Source organism: Kogia breviceps, chromosome 6 (assembly GCF_026419965.1).
Source record: "Kogia breviceps isolate mKogBre1 chromosome 6, mKogBre1 haplotype 1, whole genome shotgun sequence".
Lineage (NCBI taxonomy): Eukaryota > Metazoa > Chordata > Mammalia > Artiodactyla > Physeteridae > Kogia > Kogia breviceps.
In genome coordinates, this window is record NC_081315.1 from 55,579,544 (window position 1) to 55,602,457 (window position 22,914).

Below are 22,914 nucleotides of genomic sequence, written 5' to 3' on the forward strand. Positions count from 1 at the left end.
TTTGCACACAGTTTAGCTTCCTGCATCCAGACCAAGGTCCCACGGCCACCTTTGCTTTCAGAAGGCTGAGCCCTTGTAGGTTGGGACTCAAGATGTATCTCCAGGCTTTGAATGAACAAAAAGGGATTAGCTAACCCATCAGCACCTCTCTCACTCCACATCAGCTGTCATCAGAAGCAGTAGGTTGGCTTTCCTAACTTCAGGCTCCTATTGGTACAGCTTCCTGGAACCTGAACCCCAGAGGCTCACATTTCCATTGCAATGTCATAGCCAGAGGGTGCCCTTTTTCCTGCCCATCTCTTACTCTGAGTCTGGTGTCTTTGCCATTCTTTATAAAGCTGGCGAACTTGAGGCTGCAGACACCGGTGGTCAGTGATACTGAGGCTGCACTTGCAGGACACACATTACCAGTTTCCCTTTCTACACATGCTGCTATCTGACCTATGTGTGGATTGTTACACATTTTCTTTGCTGCCACTGAGAGTTGCTGTGTTCCTCACTCTCTTTGCTCTAATCATTTGTCTTAACCCAGAAACCTCTGTAAAAGGAGAGGTGAACACTCGTGAGGGTGCAATGTGGCTCAACCTGGGCTAAGTATAACCCCATATTTCACTACCATTTGTTCTCTATCGACACAGCACCAGAACTCGGCCCTGGCAATATCCCTCCTCAGGGCTTCTAGCTTTCTCTAGGGATCACAACTCAGTTCTCCATTTTCTTCAACTTGACCCCTACCTACAACCATTTGAGGCCGCTCCACTTCCCCTGCTGCTGGGTTTCTTTGTGAAGCGTCGGATGCCCAAGCCTGAGTATTTTATCCTGAGGTTTCCAACGCTGTCACTGTGGAAGGACCTAAGTGGTGCATAGGTCAGCAGATACACAAGAGATGTTCCTGCTCTTGGCTACTACACTGGCACCAGGCCCCAATTGTACTGTTCATGTCCAAAGGCTCATAGAGTGCCCCTATGAAGGCGGCCCTTCAGCTGCCACCAGCAGGCCTACTCTTCATGGCCTCAGTCACAAATCTAAGGATTAAAATAGAGATTTCTGGCTTCTGATCTAGCATGTAAGGAGCTTGGAAGTCACCACTCTGCCCTAACAAATAAAATGCTGAACAGACTGAAAATGCAACATCTCTTCTCAGATCTGTAAGAGAAGTGAGGTCACAATCAAACCACTTCCCCCAAATTGACTAGACCAACAGGCATGTACAGAGAATCACAACTTGCTGGAACAGAAACCCATGAGCAGAATTCTCCATGGCAACCAGTGCTGGGGTAGGAAAACCTGGACTGATCAGTTTATTATAAAAAATTTCAAATATGCAGAAAAGTAGAAAGACTTTTACAGTGACTACTATATACGCACCCCATGGATTCAACAATGAACACTTTTCTATACTTGCTTTTTAAATTATATGTCTATGTATCCATCCTTCCATCTATCCATTTTACGTCATCATGTTATGTTTCGATCCATTTAAAATAAATTATATTTTATTTTATAATAAAGTATATTATATTTTATTTTAAAATATATGTTATTTTATTAATTTATTTTTATAAGAAATAGGTTTGTTTACCCCCAGACACCTTTGTGTGCATATCATTAACATTATTAACTAGAGTTCAATATAGCTGTATAAACCAAAATTGTTCCTTTTTTTTAGGTATAATGAAATGCACAAATCTTAAATGTTCCATTCGATGACCTCTGACAAATGTATACACCAGTGCAACCCAACCCTCTTCCCTGCTTTAGTTCCTCCATAGAACTTATTTTTTAAATTTAGTTTATTTATTTATTTATTTATTTATTGAGGTAGAGTGGATTTACAATGTGTTCGTTTCAGGTGTACAGCAAAGTGATTCAAATATATATGTGTATAGATATGTATATGTATAGTTTTCAGATTCGTTTCCATGGGTTATTACAAGATATTGAATATAGTTCCCTGTGCTGTACACTAGGTCCTTGTTGTTTATCTATCTTATGCATAATAGTGTGTATTCCAAACTCCTCACTTATCCCTCTCCTCACTTTCCCCTTTGGTAACCGTAGGTTTGTTCTCTGTGTCTGTGAGTCTGTTTCTGTTTTGTAAATAAATTCATTTGTATCATATTTTACATTGCACATAGAAGAGATATCATATGATAATTGTCTTTCTCTGTATGAATTACTTAGTATGATAATCACTAGGACCATCCATGTTGCTGCACATGGCATTATTTCATGCTTTTTATGACTGAGTAATAGTCCATTGTATATATGTGCCACATCTTCTTTATCCATTCATCTGCTGATGGACACTTAGGTTGCTTCCAGTGAATAGTGCTGTGGTGAGCAGTGAGGACTCCACAGCGCTTACTGCTTCACTTTTTCCACTGTGTGCTGTTCATCTCCTTTCACTTGACTATAAACTCCATGAGGACAGAGCTTTTCATCTCTTCAGTTCCCTACTATAATCTGAGTGGTACAGTTGTGCCTGGAATACAGTAGACACTAAAAATTATTTGTTGATTGATAAAAGTAACAGATGAATTAATATGCCAATATTAATACTTATTTAAGGGACTGTGAGATTTTCCAAGAGGGTCCTCTTGCTAAACACCCTGTTTGATCCGTGAAGGAAAAGGACGACCTTGAGGCCACTGCCTATGTGGGTCAACAGGGGTCCAGGGTTCAGCTGGGGAATCAGGTAGGGACTCAGGTGCCCCAGGTTCAGCTGGCCCTGGGGGCACTGCATACAGACAGAGCACTGGTTCGCAAAACTTAGTATGCATCAGAATCACCTGAGGACTTATTAGAACTTACACTCCTGGGTGCCCGTCCCAGAGTTTCTGATTCAGTCAGTCCTTGTTGAAATCCAAGAACTTGCATTTTTTTTAACAAGTTCCCAAGTGATGCTCTGCTGCTGGTCAGGGATCAGGCTTTGGAATACAGCAGAGCATTGACTGCCGTTTGCTGCTTCTCTTTTTCAAGGCTGTGTACAAACCCCTCCTCCACCATCCTTGCTGGACCCTGTGTTCCTAATTCTTCACATCCAGGCCTCCTGCTTGTGGCTGAGCAAGGCAGGGGCTAGGAGCATAATAATAAAGCATAATTCATCTCAAGAAATCTTCACCAGATTCACTTAAAGCCCAAGTCTCACTCTTCCCTGACTGTGCTCTGTTTCTGCAGCTGTGAGACCTGACATTTTCTAACCCTTGCAAGTGGTGATGACTCCATAGACATATTTGCATCAAAGAAATGAGTTAGTTAATTGATTAACTCCTCAGATGAATATGGGAGGGGGGAATTGACACCAGAAGTGGATGAAGCCAGTGGTTCTGAAACTTCAATTACACATGGGATGCTTATTAAAAAGGCAGATTTCCCACGACCACCACCAGCAACTCAGAGGAGTGCTAAAGTATTAGGTCTAAGGTAGTTTAAGAAATAACAAGTTAAATAAACACCCAGATGATTCAACTATGGCTAATCAGTGGACCCATTCTAAAAAAATACTGGATTAAATAATTTGCCCAAGTTCACCCCAATAATAGCATATATGGAATAGAACTGTGTCTAATTCATTGAAATATGTTCTTAAGGGCCTACTGTGTGCAAGCAGTGTTCTAGGCTGTGAAGAGGCAATGGTTCGCAAGATAGATTGGGTCATCCACGCCCTTCCAACTAGAACATTCTGCCTCTTTCTAAGTGAGTCTGGTGAAGATTTCTTGAGATGAATTATGCTTTATTGTGCTTCAATTTAGCCACTGTAATTTAAGAAAATGACAATTATGGGCACGAATTATAGGCGCCAATTAAAAAATGTAGTAGCAAATAGAGAGCAGTTTCTCTAAGGCAATTCAATTAAATACCATATAAATCCATATCATATGACACAACTTAATCTAACGCAATTCAATGCACTACATTACGCTACAGTACAGCAAAAAATGTATTTCAATACAATGCGGTATCTCACTGCAGCTGCAGTGCAGTGGCCTTAGCGGCAACCTCATCTCAGGTCTTAGGCTGTGGCGCCCTCTAGTGGCAGCGACCGAGACGCTTTTTGTGTGTGTGTGTGGAGGCTACAGATGCACTTACCATTAAATGAAAAAACCGTCAGCAAACATCTGTTAGAATGGAAAGGAGCTGAGATCTAGCTGCCTGCTTTTTATATAACAGAGGTCACAGATTAAGAGACTTACCTGAGCTGCCACCTGAGCTAGTAATAAAGTAACTAATTATCCTGTCCATATTACTATTGTTTTCACAGTATTTTCTTCATTTGTGACACATAAAGGAGGAATGGTAATCAGCCTTTTCTCCAGCCGGAAGATAGGAGCCTGGAGTGGCAATATAGAATGGTTAGAAACCCTATAAAGGATTAATACAATAGAAATATAGAAATAAAAACTATAATGGAGTATCATGGAACTAGAAAATAATCTGTATCCTTTAATATGGAGTCATCTTCCTTCATGGTTGGAGGTTAGCTGCTCTTATGCTGTTTGGGGATAGCAAGGAGAATGTTAATGATTAAAAATACTTTATTTTGCAAAATGTATTTTGCAAAATGTAAAAACTGTGTATTTACAGTTCATTAAATTCATATTTACTGAGCACCTACTATGCTTCAGCTCAAACAAAACACACACATACCCCTAAGCAATTTCATGTGCATAGTAGGCTCCTTTTCCTCTCTCACACATTTGCTGAGGATGACAAGAGCTTTCCTGGTGGCAGGCACTCTGTTAAGTACCAGCGGAGCTCATGGTCATGGGCTGATTCCTTCATCTCCTTTGTGGAACATGTGACTCTGACTGAATATGATGTTATGTAGCCTCCCATACCAGTGGATCAAACTCAGGTGATCCACTTAGGTGCCACTTGGCACTCTCTTGCCCAGTTTTGATGGAAAATAGACCAGTATAGTAATTCTGTCTTGAGAAGATCATGGTGATCAGCGCTTTAGGCTCTTTGAGGACAAATTTCCAAATCATGTCACCAGGAAGCCTCTGAGACAAGCAGAGGTGCCAGCTAAAGAGAAAGAAAATCTACAGTGCATAATGGAGGAGGGAGACCATATCAGTTGCAGTGGTTGGGAACATAGTTCTTCCCATTTCATTTCCTCACCCAAGCTTCCCTTAGGAAGAGAGATCCCCAGAAACCTAGAAAAGCTGCTCCCTGTATGTATGTGAGGAAGTGGATCCCGGCAGTGCTAGGGGTGGACTGCCATGGACCTGGGCTGTGCCCTATGTTCTCCTTCATCACCTTAGCTACTGGAATAGGGAAGAACAAATCTGATTCCATATTAGATCTGTTTCTTTGCTTTCTGTTGCTTTTGTTACAAGTTAATCACTAAAAGGAAGTTGGCTATAGTTATAAACATACATAATGGCCTGTCTCAGGGAACCCTGCCCCTTTGCCTGAATGTTAAACTAAAATACCTTTGTTAGCTCACCAGGAACATCCTGACCCAGCTCACCTGTGAATGGCTGCAGGAAAGAAGAAATTAACACATCCCCTCCCTGAGTCTGGCAAAACCAGGAGACATGCAAAACTTATGGCCTTTTTTACTTTACCTCCTTACCAACCCCCTCCCTGTTCTATAAAAGAAACTAGCATCCAGACCCTGGGAAGATGGTACTCTAGGACTCTAGTCTGCCATCTTCTCGGACTCCTGGCTTTCCGAATAAAGTCGTTCTACCTTGTACCAACACCTCACCTCCCGATTTATCGGCCTGTCGTGGGGCAAGCAGAATGAGCTTGGACTCAGTAACACTACTGGAATACTGTGAGCAGATGACCTTCAGAAACTGCCTCAGTTGCTGAGGTGAACTGCCGAGGTGAGCTGACCTCACCTAAGGTCAGAGCCTTCTGGGCCCTACCCATATCCGATGACTGATAAGGTGGAAATAAAAGACCCATTGGACTCAAAAGCAGGACAACTTCGATGGGCCATAGCACCTCCAGTAATGATCAGTTAAATTATGCCTTAGTAGATAATCTAGGAGAATTAGATGCAAATTTATTGTTTCTCCTATTGTTTGAAATTAGGATGCTATTAAACTGTAACTAGGGACTTCCCTCGTGGCACAGTGGTTAAGAATCTGTCTGCCAATGCAGGGGACACGGGTTTGAGCCCTGGTCCGGGAAGATCCTACATGCAGAGGAGCAACTATGCCCGTGCGCCACAACTGCTGAGCACGTGCTCTAGAGCCCGAGAGGCACAACTACTGAGCCTGCGTGCTGCAGCTACGGAAGCCCACGTGCCTAGAGCCCGTGCTCTGCAACAAGAGAAGCCACTGCAATGAGAAGCCTGTGCACTGCAATGAAGAGTAGCCCCCGCTCGCTGCAACTAGAGAAAGCCTGTACGCAGCAACAAAGACCCAACACAGCCAAAAATAAATAAATTAATAAAATAAATTAAAAACAGAAGAGTACTGCCTTTGACAGCACCTTTTTTAAAAAAGAAAAACAACTGTAATTACCACTAGTAATTTGATGGTAACATCTTAAGCATGTAATTTTTCTATTTTTAAAGAATATTTACAAAGAATAAAACCTTATGATCAGTTACTAACTCAAAACACATGTATATATATATATAATATATAGATATATATAGATATATATAGATATATAGATATATTTCTTTTTTTTTTTTTTTTTGCCGTATGCGGGCCTCTCACTGCTGTGGCTTCTCCCTTTGTGCAGCACAGGCTCCAGATGCGCAGGCTCAGAGACCATGGCTCACAGGCCCAGCCGCTCCGCGGCATGTGGGATCTTCCCGGTCCGGGACACGAACCCGTGTCATTTGCATCGGCAGGCGGACTCTCAACCACTGCGCCACCAGGGAAGCCTAAAACATGTGTATATTTTTATACCTCCTGACGTCTATGGCCTAATCACTTTTCAAAAGGGTGAGGCAGGTTTGTTGTGGCATACATCAAAATATGTTTCTGTATAGCCCGTGCTTTGTAAATATTTCCAGCTCAGTATTTGTGGACTCTTAAAAATTCTGCCCAGTTTTTCTTGACATAAAGAAAATTTCTTTAGCTAATTTTGAAACCGCATTGACAAAATTTTAAAAAATTATCGAATTTGAATGATGAAGATGAGAAATTTTATCATCTTTTCTAATGAAAGTGGCTGTCAACTTGATAAAACAATTTTCTCCTCACTCACACTGTAACTTTACAAATCTCTTTCTCAGTCTTTTTGGACCTGTTTCTTTGTTTATTAGAAAGAATTGCTTTATATAATTTGATGCTGAAAATCTCGTATGGTTTTGAGAAAGAGAAAAGCTGTCCCCAACCTCCAGGAGCTGGGCTGGTACTCCCAGCAAGATGTTCAAGTTCTTCTTTTGAAATAAACAATATCACAGAACACTGACATCAGACAAGCTGCTCTGTGAGCCCGATGGATCAAGACACTTCATAACCACAACTGAACACAGAGTAAATCATGAATGTGGGCTAAGCCACAAAAATGATCAAACATCCGGCTGTGCAGCCTGATCAGCATGCCTGCTGCTTCTTTACTCTTACAGTTTTAGCCTCGGTCTTGATATCCCTCTGTCTAGGTAAGATTCAATAAGAGACCCAGCCATAGAATTGCCCCACTTTCTGACAACATTCAGTCCAGAGCGAAGCCCTGTTTCCTAACCCTCCCCCCAAATCACCTAATGCAAGTCCAAATTTAAAGAGAAACTATTCTGAATGAATGCCATTTTCATGAGATACCCCCTCCCCAAGGTGTGATTTCTCCCTCCCACAATGAGCAGCACACGCCGCTTGTTCAACCACGGTGGTGTCCCAGTGGAGGGTGTGACACCTTCTCTACTTCACCTATTAGTAATTTCAACTTCACTTGGCTAGAACGTTGCAGGTCAACTTGATTTATCTTAATCTAGCTTTCCAGGTTCACATCTCTAATTTACACAGTATTTTCTCTCCAGATTTCCTCATTTTTTCAGTATTCTTTTCTTTAGACATGTAATAGGTCAACAATAATTTTGTTAAATGTTTGGCAATCTTCCTCCTTTCCAAGTATTTTAAGAAATGTGATATTTATTTATTTATATCACAGAAACATAGAAATGCTTATGGAAAGACGACAATCTAGTTTCTGTTTGGCTGGTGCGTGTTTTGCCATTTGCTTATAAGGCATTTTGAAACTCTGAGGTTTCCTCTGAGTCAACTCCCTGCAGGTAAATAAGTAGAAAGATATTGTGTCAGGGTACTGACATGGGGAAGCCAAAATTCCCAACTGTCAATAAGTGGGGTCAGTGGAGAGACTGAGTCATGCTCCATCTATGTAATTCTTTGAATTCCTAGAGGAAAAGTTCATGGAGGAAATGGTTTTGAACAAAATGAGAAACAACCTTTTTGGTTATGTTTTATTTCTCAACATCATTTCCTGTTCTTAGACTAAGACGTACCTATGACTGATAACATTTGCTCCAAATTCTCAGAAAATAAAACTGGTTTTCCTTGGCAGGTGTCATTATCCTCTGTTTCTCTGCTGCATCATCCTCAACATCTTGCCTACTTCCTGCTTATTTGCGGCCTACAGGCTACTGCAGCACTAGGGTGTCAGTTGGTCCCGCCCAGAACACTTCAGTTCCGCCCTGCAAGGATATATTTAATAACTGATTGGTGTGTCCCTCTGATACAAGAAAATGGAAACTGAACAGCCAGAGGAAGCCTTTTCCAACACCGAAACCAATGGCAAACTTGGTAAACACCCTGCTGAAGATATGGAAGAGGAACAAGCTTTTAAAAGATCTAGAAACACTCATGAGATGGTTGAATTACGCATTCTGTTTCAGAGCAAGAATGCTGGGGCAGTGGTTGGAAAAGGAGGCAAGAATATTAAGGCTCTCCATATAGACTGCAATGCCAGTGTTTCGGTCCCAGACAGCAGTGGCCCCGAGTGCATATTGAGTATCAGTGCTGATGCTGAAACAGAGAAATTATGAAGAAAACCATCCCCACCTTGGAAGAGGGCCTGCAGTTGCCATCACCCACTGCAGTCAGCCAGCTCCCCCTCGAATCTGATGCTACGGAATGCTTAAATTACCAACACTATAAAGGATGCAACTTTGACTGTGAGATGAGACTGTTGATTCATCAGAGTCTGGATGGAGGAATTACTGGGGTCAAAGGTGCTAAAGTCAAAGAACTTCAAGAGAACACTCAATCAAGCTTTTCCAGGAATGTTGTCCTCAATCCACGGACAGAGTAATTCTTACTGGAGGAAACCCTTTTAAGATTGTAGAGTGCATAAAGATCATCCTTCATCTTATATAAGAGTCTCCCATCAAAGGACGTGCTCAGCCATATGATCCCAATTTTTACAATGAAACCTATGATTATGGTGGTTTTACAATGATGTTCAATGACCGCCAGGTGTTCCGTGGGATTTCCCATGTAGGGAAGAGGTGGTTTTGACAGAATGCCTCCTGGTCGGGGTGGGCATCCCATGCCTCCATCCAGAAGAGATTATGATGATATGAGCCCTCGTCGAGGACTTCCTCCTGGACCAGGGGGCCTGGGTGGAGGCAGAGCTCAGAATCTTCCTCTTCCTCCACCACCACCTAGAGGAGGAGATCTAATGGCCTATAACAGAAGAGGGAGACCTGGAGACCGTTATGATGGCTTGGTTGGTTTCAGTGCTGATGAAACCAGGGACTCTGCAGTAGATGCATGGAGCCCATCAGAGTGACAGATGGCTTATGAACCACAGGGTGGCTCTGGACATGATTATTCCTATGCAGGGGGTTGTGGCTCATATGGTGATCTTGGTGGACCTATTATTACTACACAGGTAACTATTCCCAAAGATTTGGCTGGGCAAAGGTGGTCAGCAGATTAAACAAACCCGTCATGAGTCAGGAGCTTCGATCAAAATTGATGAGCCTTTAGAAAGGTCCGAAGATCGGATCATTACCATTACAGGAACACAAGACCAGATACAGAATGCACAGTATTTGCTGTGGAACAGTGTGAAGAAGTATGCAGATGTTGAAGGATTCTAATGCAAGATATTTTTTTCTTTTTTATAGTGTGAAGCAGTATTCTGGAAAGTTTTTCTAATAGTGAAGAACTGAAGGAGTCCTGTATCTTTTTTTTTTTTAATCTGCTTCTGTTTAAAAAGCCAACATTCCTCTGCTTCATAGGTGTTCTGCATTTGAGGTATAGCGAAATCTTTGCAGTTCACCAGATGAAATGTTTTAGTTCCTTACAAACAGGGTTGGGGGTTGGGGGAGGGTGTGCAAAAACGAACATTGAAATTTTGAAACAGCAGCAGAGTGAGTGAATTTTAATTTTTGTTCATTGTTGGTGGTTTAAAAAAAAAATCCCCCCATGTAATTATTGTGAACACTTTGCTTTGTGGCCGCTGTAACATTTGGTGGGGTGGGGGGTGTGGGACAGGGAGGAAAAGTAACAATAGTCCATATGTCCCTGGCATCTATTCAGAGCAGTGTGCAGAATGTAATCCTCTTTTGTAAGAAATGTTTTATGATTTTTAAAATAAATTTAGTGAACCTGTTATTGGTGGTCATTTTTTTAAGACGGTCTATTTTTTTTTAACGTCTTTATTTGGAGTGTATCTGCTTTACAATGGTGTGTTAGTTGCTGCTGTATAACAAAGTGAATCAGCTATTCGTATACATATATCCCCATATCTCCTCCCTCTTGCGTCTCCCTCCCACCCTCCCTATCCCACCCCTCTAAGTGGTCACAAAGCACCGAGCTGATCTCCCTGTGCTATGCAGCTGCTTCGCACTATCTATTTTACATTTGGTAGTGTATATATGTCCATGCCACTCTCTCACTTCGTCACAGCTTACCCTTCCCCCTGCCCTTGTCTTCAAGCCCATTTTCTACGTCTGCGTCTTTATTCCTGTCCTGCCCCTAGGTTCTTCAGAACCATTTTTTTAGATTCCATATATATGTGTCAGCATACAGTATTTGTTTTTCTCTTTCTGACTTGTTTCGCTCTGTAGGACAGACTCTAGGTCCATTCACCTCACTACAAATAACTCAATTTCGTTTCTTTTTATGGCTGAGTAGTATTCAATTGTGTATATTGCTACATCTTCTTTATCCATTCATCTGTAAGATGGTCATTTTTTAAATGGCTGAATTCCCCCCAAACTGCCCCCAAACTAAACACTAAGTTTAATTTTCAGTCCTCTGTTGGATATAAATAAATGCATCTCTTCTTGGACTTAGGCAAAATATCTTGACAGATTTAAGATATTCAAGAAATCACATTGGTGATTTCTTAAGTGATTTGAATGTCCATTGCTTGGGAGGAAATTCCACCATACGTTCATGCTTATAATAAGCTGGTGGTTTTTGTTTGATTTTGCAAATGCTTGCCCCTACTTTGCAATGATTTTCTGTTTGTAATTGTGAAGAACCAAGGTGGGGAGCAATACAACGATGGAGTAGTTGGTATAAGAATATACCAGAAGCCTAATGGTGGCAAGTTTTATTAATCAGAATAATACTTGGTTATGGAAGTGACTGATGCTAAATAAATTATGATTATTTTACATTAGATAATTTCTCACCTATAGACTTAAACTGTCAGCTTGGTAGTGTCTATTAGCTAAACTTTGTAAAATATATATATATATATATATATATATATTCTTGTTTATCCATTGTATGCAAATTGAAAGAAAAAGATGTATCATTTCTCTGTTGTATGTTGGATTATGTAAGAAATATTTGTGAACAATTCAAAAAAAGATGAAAAAAGTTCTTGTGGATGTTTTGTGTAGTATCTTGGCATTTGTATTGATAGTTAAAAGTTCACTTCCAAATAAAACTCCTATAATGCTAGGAAAAAAAGAAGTTTGCTTTCCTTGGGTTTGACATAACTTGTATTTCACACATAACTTGTATTTCATAACTTGTATTTCAACAGTTACACAAGTTGGTGAGTAGTAATATGACTGACTCAGCGTGAACTCCTTTAGTCTTATGAACCTATCATGAATTTCAAATGACAAAATCTAGATAAGCTGCAGAAAAATCATCTGATTACTGCTTGGGTCTGGAGATAATTCTATATCTTTTATACCAGGAAGATTTCCACAAGGAAGCCCTTATTAAAACTATAGCATGTAGAAAGTAAATCCCTCATTTAAAGTCATTTCAAACACCAAAGTATACAGTGTTGGTGTCTATTTATCAATGAAGAGCTTTCAGTTGCAGAAAACCTGAGTCAATGGGATTTAAACAATAATGTGGATTTATTGGCTCCTGTAACTGAAAACCAAAGGACGATCCTGCATCAGACATGTTTTGGTTAAGAGCTTGGTTCTGTTTCTTCACTCTGGCTTTATCCCCAGCCGGACGTCACCCCACAGTCACAAAGATGCATGGTCACGAAGGGGTGACAGGCTTCCTTGTCCATTTCCAGGGTAGAAAAGTGGCACTTATTACGTATCAAATGATATTTCCTGTTCTTCAGGCAGATTGCACTAAGGTACATTGACCATAGTTGCAAGGGGTTTGAGAATAGGCTGATTGACCATCAACTGGAACTGTGGAAATGGATGAGTCCACTTTCACATCACGGTTACTGGGTGATTACTGCATGGCTACTACAGATATTTCCTTAAAGTAAAATCAGAGATCTATTGGGTAGTTGGAACAGAGGGAATAGATGCTGGTCAGGCCTGTCCAGGACTTTCCGTTTTAAATCTTTGACCTATTGGAAGTGATATCCCGTTCTACCTCTAAGTGGCAGTATTGGGCTAAAGACATGGGATCTGGTCAGGTTGCAGTCATTCAATTCTTAGGTCTACAGTTACAAGCAGTATGGTTTTATGCACGTCACTTAACCTCTCCTTGCCTCAGCACTTTCATTTATAAGATGAAATTAGTAGAATCTTCTTTGTAGAGCTGCTATGAGTTTTCAGTGAAATGACGCATATACAGCACTTAGCATAGTGCTTGCCAATCTCTAAGTATTGGGAACGATATAGTTGCAGGTGAAGTAGCCATTTGATGGACTCTCTAAGGCATTGTTTTTATCTGTTGGGGCATGTGCACGCTGCCCAGAATGTTTTGGAGGTTTTTATTCCCATTCTTAGGGCATTTTTATCAGTTAACTAATTTATTTTAAATAAACTCAGTTCTTTGACCCAGAGACCAGCAGTCTGGTACTAAAGAAGTGTTGTGTTGTGGCATATTGTGCTATAAATTCTCCAAAAAAAAAAGCCCCACCAAGTGTCTGTGATAGGGAATTTCCTTTGCAGTGTAAATTTCATTCTTAAATCGTTTGAATACAGGGTACCAGCAGCATCTTACTGGGTCTCCATAGTTTCTTGTTAGGAAAATCACCACAGAAGGCCTGCTAAACCCATACAGGGCAATAAACTTTTTATTATTCCTTGCTTACTTCCATCAGCTCAAGTAATTGGATAGCTGAATATATGCATATGGCAATAGCAAAGTAATTTTCTTTTGGCTTGCAACTTTTAAATTTCATTTTAATTGAAGCTAGTGGTGAGGTGGGACAGTGGAGAGCAAGAAGAAAGGAGGTAAAGTAACCCTGGTTACTTGTTTTAAAACCCATCCAGTGAAAGCTAAAGATGGAGCTTGGACTACATTCCTTTGGGAAAATCTATATAAACCTCGTAATGTATAAAGTAGATGAATTAGGGTGATTCCTTCAAATAGCTCTTTGCTTTTCAAAATGATTTATCTTACGTATTTACAGAAATGACGAACCTGATGAATTTGGAATATGACTTGTGCTTAAGTAGATGGAAGCAATTAGATCAAGGGAAAGAACATCAGCTTTGGAGACAGAAAGACCACTCCTTAAATCCTGACATCACTGTTTGTCAGGTGTGTGACTTTGGAAAATAACTTAACATCTCTGAGCCCTCAGCTTCCAAATTTGTGAAAGAGGGACAATAATACCTTCTTTGTAAGAGTTTATGGAATGATTAAAAAAGAATTGTCTAGCACAATGAACGATAGATGTAAAGAGCCACAAATTATTTTTATTTATAAAGATTCCTGGAACATGTAAGTTATAAGGAAAGATCTATTATATAAAGTAAAGCACGTCTACACTCAGAATTCTATGACTTCTTATTGAATGTCCTACATCTGATCCTAAAAGCATTCTTTTGTCACAGGATCTCATCACTTCAGGTCTAAAACTGAGAGACTTACACACTTCCTAGTGTCACTGAGGAGAGCAAATAAACTGGAATGCCACTCTCAGCCCACTGAATCAGTGCTTGGCTGCACATTATAATTGCTTGGGAACTTCGAAAAACCTCAATGCCCCAACCGAAACCCAGAACAATTAAATCAGAAGTTCCAGGAGTTGGATCCAGTCATGTTTTTTTTTTTTTTTTTTTTTTTTTTTTTTTTTTTGTGGTACGCGGGCCTCTCACTGCAGTGGCCTCTCCCGTTGCGGAGCACAGGCTCCGGACGCGCAGGCTCAGCGGCCATGGCTCACGGGCCCAGCCGCTCCGCGGCATGTGGGATCTTCCCGGACCGGGGCACGAACCCGTATCCCCTGCATCGGCAGGCGGACTCTCAACCACTGCGCCACCAGGGAAGCCCCAGTCATGTTTTTTAAAGCTCTGCGGAAAATTCAAAGTGCAGCCAAGCTAGAGAATCATTGCTCTAAGCTGTTGCTTCTCAAACTATAATGTGCATGTGAATCACTTGAGGTCTAGTTAACTTGCAAGTTCTGATCCTATAGATCTGGGGTGGGACCTGAGCCTCTGCATTTCCAGAACTCTTTTAGGCGATGCCATTACTGCTTGTTCCTGGACCACACTTTGAGCAGCCAGACACTCAGATGCTTATTTTCCTCTCTCTTTTCGCCACCACCCAGTTCTGGGAAAAAAGCCTTTTATAAAAATACTTTCAATTTCCTAGGAATAGCTTTATTTACCCTTCAGTTTTATTTTTAGAGAAATAATTAACATATATCACTGTGTAAGTTTCAGGTATACAGCATAATGACTTGACATACCTATATTGTGAAATAATTACCACATTATGTTTATTTAACCTCTGTCACCTCATATAAGTACAAACAATTTTTTTTCCTTCTGATGAGAACTTTTAGGAACCACACCCATGACAACTTTGAAATGTACAATACAGCAGTGTAAAGTGTAGTCATTGTGTTGTACATTACATCCTTAGGGCATATTTGTCTTTTAACTGGAAGTTTGTACATTTGGACAACCTTCATCTAATTCCACCACCTCTTACACCCTGCATCTGGTAATCACAAATTTGTTCTCTTTTTCTATGAATTTTTTTTTTTTTTTTTAAGATTCTATGTGTGAGTGATACCAGGTAGCATTTGTCTTTCTCTGGCTGACTTATTTCACTCAGCACAATGCCCTCAAACTCCATCCATGTTGTCGCAAATGGCAGGATTTCCTTCTTTTTTTATGACTGAATAGCATTCCTGTGTGTGTGTGTGTGTGTGTGTGTGTGTGTGTGTGTATACTGTATTTTCTTTATCCATTCATCTGCTGATGCACACTTAGGTTGTTTCCATGTCTTGGCTATTGTAAATAATGCTGCAATGAACATTTGTGTGCTTATGTCTTTTCAAATTAGTGTTTTTGGTTTCTTTGGGTAAATACCCAGAAGTGGAAGCGCTGGATGATATGGTAGTTCCATTTTTAAGTTTTTGAGGAATCTCCATACTCTTTTCCATAGTGTCTGTGCCAGTGAACCTTCCCACCAATAGTGTACATGGGTTCCCTTTTCTCCACATCCACACCAGCACCTATCTCTTGTCTTTTTGATGATGGCCATTCTAACAGGAGTGAGGTGATATCTCATTGTGGATCTGATTTGCATTTCTCCTAGGAATTGCTTTTACTTCTGAGGCCACTGTCATCTTTATCCATGATAGGAGAATGTTATTCTTTCTCCAGGAGTGTTTCAAACTGCTCTACCCTTCTTAAAATATCAGTAACTTTGACTTATGAAAAATATATACCTCTGTCTTCAGTACAATATTACTCATAATTTTATCAGGAAAAAATTGTTTAAGTATTGACATAACATGAACACCTTCAGAAATTTGACTGCTCTGAAAAGTTTTTAAAGAAGATAATTTATGCACAACTAAAAATCAAGAAGAATGTTTATTCAGGCAGTGTTTGTTTACACTGAAAACTGTTAAGAATTGTTGATACTGCTGAGATTTAGATTTGAATCCCCAAAGCAGCTTTAAACTAAACTGTCTTGTCTAGGATCATTTGGCTAAACTCCACTGGTCAGACTGCTACCAGCTGCCCCACAGCTGACCTTGACTTTTGGCAAAGAAACAGGAACTCCTGAATAGATCTGGGACTTGTCCAGGCTATGGCACAGGAATATCCAGTCAGTGGTGTGCCTTTAAAGAAGAGAGCCAGGATACTTAATATCCATTTTTTACTTTTTTTTTTTTTTACTTCTTTAGCCTGGCATAGTCGACCAAGCCAATGGCCCGTGAGTCAGCTACATCTAGGTTTGAAATCTCAGCCCTTCCTATTTGCTGTCTTTGAGTTTGGGACAAAGTACTCTGCTTGTTTGCATAAATAATTATTTATTATAATCTCACATAACAGGAAGTCATGAAATAATGGTTTTAGGAATGGCTCAGCAGCTTGAACGTGTTATCAAGTTTCTCCTGGTCCTATCACATTGACAATGTGTTTCATCATGATGACTATGGAAGCTCCAAGTATCATATCTGCACAGGTATCATACCTACGCAGGACAATGCCCTTAATAGAAAGACAGCGTATATCATATACCTTTATTTAATCAGGGGAAAAAGTCCTATCTAGAAGACTCCCTAGCTGACTGCCCTGTCATCTAACTGAGCAGGAATAGATCGCAAGTCATCCCCTGAACCAATCACTGACAAATAAGAATGGGATTATCATTATGGATTTAGATTTCTCATAATTCATCCCTGAGCAGAATTCACCTTGTCACATTGTGGAGAGCACACGGTCAAATCAGGATCCTCTTAGCAGGGAAAAGTGGGATATGCTAGTGTATTGACAATGTAGGGCTTCAAAACACCACTAACAGTTGTCCTGCATTGTTGAGACTATCTCTGAATTAGGCAATTACATTGGCCCACAGGGAATCATCAGCAGGTTTGTTATCCCCAAACTGATTTATTTCTTTACTTGAGAATGGCTTCAGTTTGCACCTTGGAAATTTTGCTTCTAGTAAAAGAGTTCTTATCGCATTGCGGTAATCTTTTTGAAAGTTTTCACCTAGAAGTTGAAAACAGTATGATCTTTGTTGCTCTCTTCAAGATCTAAGACCAAGAAGGCAAAATTACATTTTTATTTATAAACAAGGACTAGGTTAGCATCAAATTTAAATCTGAAATCAGAGAGGAAAGACGACAAATTTTGCTCCTGTTGTATTAATATATCATGGACATTTGTTGCTTCCACTATTACAAGTTCTTCACTGGAGGTGACTGTGTCCTAGTAATCTTTGTATGCCAAGAAGTTGACTCATTTCTTGGCTCATAGGAGATGTATGATAAATGTTGTGTTGAAAATAATCTCAAAACACACAATTTCATGAAACATTAACTTGGCAAATTTATAAGACAAAGTCCTTGTCTTGGCATTAATGAATACCTCCTAATTTTCCTATGACCATACTTGAGGCAGCTTGTCAATGATCCTCCAGATTATGGTGAATGTATCAAGTGGTGTTGACAGAGTCAACTCATGAATTGGCATTACTTGGCACACACAGAGTAGATGTGGCGCTTAGACTGTTTTTTTGCAGCACAAAGCCCTCCATTTGTCCCAAGCTCGTTACTGCACATTGGTCTCGGAGTCCATAGCTGAGGGATATCAATAGTTCTGGGAACCAGCTCACATCACATCCTAAGCTTCACTGATGGCTATGTCTGAATCAGAGCAAGGCTTGAGGGTGCAAGATTTCTTATAACTTGTTTGGCTAGTTTTCAGGAGTTGACTGATTAATGTGGACAGTCAGCTCATTTCTCAGTGTGAAAAAGATGGAACCACTGTGTAATACTAGAAATTTCTTGAAAATGAAATACTTACAGAAGTACGAGGAGAGCCTGAAGGAAGTGAGAATCAAGAATAGCTTCCAATAAGGAACTTTAGAATGTAATTTTCTGGAAAGCAGAGACCTGTGATTTTTCTGTCCTCAGTCCCCATTGGTGACTTGCTGCAACACTTTAGATTGTGTAATGCTCAGGAAAGTTCACATGTGCCAGATACCCTTCTTTTCTCCCGAATCATGAACTCTGAGGGCCAGAGGGGCATTTGCACATAGAAGCACCCTTAGGTGGTCATCCTGCCCTCACCCTCTCTTGGTAAGTGGCCATTCTAGGAGGGCTGGTCATTCTGGTCAGTTAGTTTGTGCTTCTTCCATCATTCTCAGTTTGGGTAGCTCTTGCAGTCTTCCCAGAGCACGAACTTCCTCCCTAGGGTTCCTTATGAGTAGCCGTTGCCTTGGGCTTAAAGCTGAGCTTTTATAAGTAACACTGAGTCGGAGTATGGTAGTGATGATCCAAGATTCTGGAGTCATATTTTCCAGGCTCATATCCCATCTCTGCCACTTGCAAGTTCTATGACCTCAGATGCTGTACCTCTTTTCGCCTCACTGCCTTACTTTCCTCCCCTACATCGTAGGGCTGTAAGGAAGATTAAATGAAAGCATTGTCTGCCACAGAGAAAACACTGTGTAAGTTAGTAAGATTATCATCATTTGTGTCCATCCCAATTCAGATGTATAACAACTTTAGCAATTCTACATGGAGCCTGTACACCAGTGGCATCAACTTAGACATTTCTCGGCTATGCAAGAGAGGTGACTAAATAAACTGTATAGCAATAGCAATGGTTGTGACCACCATTTTGCATCAATATTTTGTTTTAAATTTTCTTAAATATCTTTCCTATAATTTCTTTATTTTCAAGTGAAAAGATAAAATTTTCAAGGACTGGAACTTTCTTTATGAATTTCTTCATATACTCAATGCAGAAGTGTTACTTATGTGTCAAATATAAAATGTACTGTTTTCAAAATTTAAAAAAAAATCAATTGAGAGGCAAGCCCTTTACAATGGCAAAACAGCCAACTAATTCAGTCACAAGGCTCCTAGTTTTAGAACTGTTAAATTCTAGGGTCAATTCCATTGTTTTCAGTGTAATAATCTGACTACCTTATCACATAATCTTCCCACCTAACATCCATATGACTTTAGGATGCCTGGACCTCATCATTGCCTTTCATCTTAAGGAGATACTGGTATTTCTAATGGTTTAGCTGATGACAGAGGTTGTAGTATTGAAGAATAATCCCTATTTAGAGATTAGAAGGCTCATGAACAGGTCACATGCAGTTAGAATATATTTTAACCAGTGAAATATCCAGTTGGCATTGCTCAGGTAACACAAGAGTTTCTGATCATTGGAAACCATGCAATATGGGCGAAGTGTTGGTGAAACATAGCAGTCCTGGTCTAAAAGATAACATTTTGGTTCTCTGGTCTTCGAAAAACTGCATCTATATCACATGTACACAGCTTCTTGTAGGTGACTCAAAATGAATTATTTCAGCAAGGTAGTGGGTTTGACCCAGTTAGACAGTGCAGAAGAATTATTAAAAGTACTGGCTCTCAGGGCTTCCCTGGTGGCGCAGTGGTTGAGAATCTGCCTGCCGATGCAGGGGACACGGGTTAGGGCCCCGGTCCGGGAGGATCCCACATGCCGCGGAGCGGCTGGGCCCGTGAGCCATGGCCGCTGAGCCTGCGCGTCCGGAGCCTGTGCTCCGCAACGGGAAAGGACGCAACAGTGAGAGGCCCGCGTACCACACACACACACACACACACACACACACAAAAGTACTGGCTCTGGAATGGAACTCCCTGTGATCAGATCAAAGCACAGATGCACTAACTGGTGTGCGACCTAAGGCTGATTCCTTCACCTCTCTAAAGATCTGTTTTCTTTTCTAGAAAATTGGCCTAAAAATAATAGTACAACTTCATTACTGTAAGCGTAAAATATAAGAATGTGTAATAAAGTGCTTAAGTCCACAGACTGTATAGTAAGAATTCACTACATTTCAGCCATTATTTTTTACTATTATTTGAAGACAATTTCTACCTTGACGCTGCATTGGTAAATAACATAATGGTGAGAAGAAAGCTCTTCCTGATAAGTACTGAGACCTGCATATTCAGGGAACTCTAATTTGTGTTTCAGTAAATGATCTGATTACTGGTGAGACCAGGATGTCCTGTAAATGGCTACCCACCCCGTTCGTGTCAGAACCTGAGTCAGGTTGAGACTAGCTGCCTGACACATTCCTTTATGGTTTCCACCTAATGAAGCCACCTTCACACATTGCTTTCTTTAATTGGCCAAGGACCTATTGAGAAAACTGTCATCACATGACAGAGGGTTCTTGGAAGGAAGAAGTGATTTGCCTGAGGCCAAGTTTCTGCAGTACTACTCAGACAGTCTTAATAATAGCCAACTTTAATGAGCATCTACTATGTACTGGCATTGAGTTAAGCACTGTACATGCATTATCCTGCTTAATATTCATAACAATCTTTTGGAATGGGACTTTCATCATCTCATTTAAGTACAAGGAAACTGAAGTGAAGAGAGGTGTGCAATTTGTCCAAATCCCCACAACTTGGAAAAACCAGGGTGTGCTCTAACACTATACAATGATGGATGCAAGGACTTTGTGTATGAAAATTGTTGTTTCTCTGAGGCCTGTAGGGTACATATATTTTTGGAAGGGCAAAGATTAACTTCTGTTGAACTTTTTGTTTTTCTTTTTAATTTTAATTTTTATTCTATTTTATTTTTTAACATCTTTATTGGAGTATAATTGCTTTACAATGGTGTGTTAGTTTCTGCTTTATAACAAAGTGAATCAGCTATACATATACATATATCCCCATATCTCTTCCCTCTTGCGTCTCCCTCCCACCCTCCCTATCCCACCCCTCTAGGTGGTCACAAAGCACTGAGCTGATCTCCCTGTGCTATGCAGCTGCTTCCACCTAGCTATCGATTTTGCATTTGGTAATGTATATATGTCCATGTCACTCTCTTACTTTGTCCCAGTTTGCCCTTCCCCCTCCCTGTGTCCTCAAGTCCATTCTCTAGTAGGTCTGCATCTTTATTCCTGCCCTGCCCCTAGGTTTGTCATGACCATTTTTTGTTTTTTTTTTAGATTCCATATATATGTATTAGCATACAGTGTTTGTTTTCCCCTCTCTGACTTACTTCACTCTGTATGACAGACTCTAGGTCCATCCACTCACTACAAATAACTCAGTTTCATTTGTTTTTATGGCCAAGTAATATTCCATTGTATATATGTGCCACATCTTCTTTATTCATTCATCTGTCGATGGACACTTAGGTTTTGTTTTTCTTTATACATTTTTTTAAAAATTTATTTATTTTTTATTTATTTATTTTTGGCTGTGTTGGGTTTTCGTTTCTGTGCAAGGGCTTTCTCTAGTTGTGGTGAGCGGGGGCCACTCTTCATCATGGTGCTTGGGCCTCTCTTATTGCGGAGCACAGGCTCCAGATGCACAGGCTCAATAGTTGTGGCTCACGGACCCAGTTGCACTGCGGCATGTGGGATCTTCCCAGACCAGGGCCCTAACCCGTGTCCCCTGCATTGGCAGGCAGATTCTCAACCACTGCGCCACCAAGGAAGCCCTCTATACATGATTTTTTAAAACTAAGTAATAGTTTTATTTTCTAATAAAGAGGTAATTAGAGACATCAAAGCAAAAACGACTAGATAAAAGAAGAAAGGTTTATTTTGGTCACTTACAGACTCAAATCACATTTCAACTGCTTTCTGTAGCCTTCCTAAATCTCCAGGATTGAAATTAATCACCTCATCCTCTGGTCTCCCAAAAGACTTTTCAAAAAGAAATTTACATCCTGAGCAGGGTTGATATTAAAAATATTTAGCAACTGGTAGAGATGCTGGCCAAATACAGAAGCAAGGGCTTGGAGCTTATCTGTGCTAACCCTTAACCCTTTAGCTCCTGGATAATGGGGAATTCCAGGGTGACTCAGGCTTCTGGGATGACTGGGAAGCACTCAGAGAACAAGAGCAGAGGTTATTTGCCAGGTGGTATGAAAGTATATGTTATTTCAACAACCAAAAAAAATGTATGGGTACAGAGTCTATTTCTTTTTGTTGTTGTTGAGATATAATTGCTATGTAACATTATATTAGTTTCAGTTATACAACACAGTGATTAGATCTTTGTATGTATTGTGGAATGATCTCACAATAAGTCTAGTTAACATCCATCACCATACATAGTTACAAAATTTTTTATCTTGTGATGAAAATTTTTAAGATCTATTCTCTTAGCAATGGTCAAATATACAATACATTATTACTAACTATAGTGCCTATGCTGTACATTGTATTTCCATGACAGATTCATTTCATAGCTGGAGTTTGCACTTTTTAACCCCTTTCTCTCATTTTACCCACTCCGTAACCCCCGGCCTCTGGTAACCACCACCAATCTGTTCTCTGTAGCCACGAGCTCTGTTTGTATGACTTTTGTTTCATTTTTTATGGTTTTTTTTTTTTTAGATTACACATATAAGTGAAATCATATAGTATTTGCCTTTTTCTGTTTGACTTATTTCACTTAGCATAATGCCCTCAAGGTCCATCTGTGTTTTCCTAAAGGGCAAGATTTCCCTCTTTTGTTGTGGATGAATAATACTCTATTCCATTTTCCATAATTATACACACATACACATACACACACACACACACACACACACACACACACACACACACACACATATATATATATATATATATAGAGAGAGAGAGA

At 40.2% G+C, this 22,914-nt stretch overlaps 1 pseudogene; it reads left to right on the forward strand.

Annotated features, from left to right (window-relative positions):
* The first annotated feature begins 8,544 nt into the window (after positions 1-8,544).
* On the forward strand, positions 8,545-10,091 carry LOC131758744 (heterogeneous nuclear ribonucleoprotein K-like; annotated as a pseudogene).
* The last annotated feature ends 12,823 nt before the right edge of the window (positions 10,092-22,914 follow it).